The following is a 2,845-nucleotide window of genomic DNA, read 5'->3' on the forward strand; positions in this document are numbered from 1 at the left end:
TTGTAATTCAACATGGATGCCTTGGGCTGCGCTGTAATTCCTCACCCCAAAGCTAGTTTTTGATTCAGCTTTCTTGTCGGTCTCATTCACAGAGACAGACACAGATCTGAATACAGGCAAAAGATTTGCTTTTCTTAACATAAAAACATCCTGGAGTAATGGATGTATAGAAAGTCACGTATGTGTGACTGCAGTGTGTCTCAAACATGTCTTTTTAGGACCATATGAGAGGAAGAGCCTTCAGCTTTCAGGACTCGCTTCTGTGGAACCAGCTCCCAGTTTGAATTCAGGACACAGACACCCTCTCTACTTTTAAGATTAGACTTAAAACTCTCCTTTTTGATAAAGCTTACAGTTAGAGCTGGGCCTAGACTGCTGGGACTTCCTATAATGCACCAAGTGTTTCATCTTCACTCAACACTTCACTCTCTATCTGTTTATACACCACTCTGCCTTTAATCTTTAGTTATCATTAATCGCTGACTTTCTTCCACAATGTGTGTTTTGTCTTCCTCCCCTCATAACTGATGCCCCTCCCTGAGCCTGGTTCTGCTGGAGGTTTCTTCCTGTTAAAAGAGGGTTTTTGGTTCCCACTTGTTGATTGTTTTCTATGCATTATTGTTGGGTCTTTACCTTACGATATCAAGCACCTCGAGGTGACCATTGTTGTGATTTGATGCTATATAAATAAAATTTAATTTAAATGAGTACTTCTTTCCCCTCTCTTTGACATAATGCAGTATCACAGCTGTAAAACTGCAGCTCTTTGGGAGTTTTGTCCCTTTTGACAAAAGAACCGAGGATTATTGCTGCCGTCAGTCAGCATGTGATACTCTGTTGAGGAAATAATGTTTCACGGTTCACAGATATAAAGGACAAAATATAGATGGATTAAAGCAATAAATGAATTACTTGATATCAAAGATAAAAACAGATGATTACAGCAGGTATGGTCAGCCAGAGCTTTTATACCCTCTTCTATATTTACTCTTCCTTGCAGATAACGGGACGTAGTGATGTTCTGCAGTAAGCTGCAGCCTCCACAGATCTAAATAGAAAACATATAAGCAGACACAGAATTGTGTTGTGTTACTTAGACTACACTTACTTGATTCATAATATTTTACCAACAAATATGCATTAACATTACACACATTAATGCTATTACTAGGGTTAAAACTTTCTAATCCAGCTGGATGTAAACACTATAATATTAGCTTATGCAGTTTTAAAAATCTCATCTCAACCACTGTTATTTTTTCTTGTTTTATCATCCTTCAAAGCCCCCATGTTGCTCTGCTGTTCAGAGTCATGGGTGACATTGACTCACAGCGGTAGAATAAACGTATAAAACCGGCCTGTTCCCCTTTGTCCATAAGACTGGCGGCTCTACTAAAGCCCCTCAACCTGGAACAAGACACTGGGGATAAAGACTGAATATCTGGAATCTCAGACTCTTGAGCCACTTGGGGACACATCTCCGTCACTGTCCTCTGTGCAGTCATACCTCTGTTCACCTTCTTAAACTCTTTGCAGTGACTGACAGCTGCACTGAAGCTTTTCACAAAAAGCCATATTTTAAAATGTATTTACCATTTTTCTGACTGAGGTGGAGATTGATGGAGGAGGAGGGGTTGTGGACAAGGAGAGCAGGAAGAGAAGGAAAAGCTCCCCAGATGAAAATCCTAAATCAGTATGCCCTGCTGCTGCAGCTGAGGCCTAGGCTGGGATTGCATTTAATTTATTCTCTTAAGCCTGGGAATCAGGCCATCAAAAGGAACCAAACTATCAGGTTTCCTGCACTAAATGGTCCAACAGTGTGATGTGGCCAGTCTGGGATCCAACTTAACCCTTTCGAGGTGGCAGACAAGCATCAGAGGCAGCAGCCTTGCTTGTCCAAACTAATTTCTTTCCCGACAATCGTAGGCTGCAGACTGAGAAACACATCGACTTGTTTGTGTGTACTGAAGGTGACACCATGTGTGGAAGGATGGCACTCCCTCCTAATGTTTGGTAGATGTTGGCGATCCCTTCTTTAGCCCTGTTTAATGGTTGCGGATCATGGGATTAAGGGACACAGGCTCACAGTAGGTCACAGGAGTTCGGCATAGCCTCCCTTTTAGTAAACTGTTGAAATACCAGCCTGATCATTCAGCGCGGCATATTTTAAATCCAGTTGAGTACCCACACAAGATTTTTATAAAGTAAGGCAAAAACATGAGGATGTTTCTCTACCTCACAATTGAATTTGCTGCTATTGCTCTGTTGCAACACAAAACACACAAAACTGGAACGCAAGTATGTGTGATGCATTCAGCTTTCGTTCCGGATGCGAGCATTTTCACCCGGTTACAGACCCACACCTTTCACCTTTTCCCAAGCTTTTCCTCAACCAAGAAAACTGGGTGTTTTATTTATCTAACCCGCACCAGAGTTTAGTGTTAATAAATTAAATCTCAGCTATGTTAAAGCTAGACTCTGTGGACAGAAAGCATGAATATAAAAACTGTCATGTTGAATGAAAGCTTGGCTCTAGTCCTGTCTGGCAGTGTACTTCATATAATACTGCGCATATCTCGCCTGTGACATGAACCAGTGTTTGCCATAATAAATCCTTAAGTCTTAACCATACTATTATAGTTGTAGCAATTCAGTACTGAACAACTTCAGCTAAATGTGATACTAATACAGTATATATATATACAGGCTATTTCTGAATAGAAAGCTAGATAAGGAAAAGCACAGAGTTTAGTGTAACACGATACAGCTCAGTTTAACTAAATATAGAGTTGAAGTAGCCTTAAGTGTAGTTTAAAGAGACTTTTTAAATATTGAAAGATTGTAG

Source organism: Mchenga conophoros, linkage group LG10, assembly GCF_057382185.1.
Source record: "Mchenga conophoros isolate Kocher_MC1m ecotype Shallow Benthic linkage group LG10, M_conophoros_male_GT1.1, whole genome shotgun sequence".
Lineage (NCBI taxonomy): Eukaryota > Metazoa > Chordata > Actinopteri > Cichliformes > Cichlidae > Mchenga > Mchenga conophoros.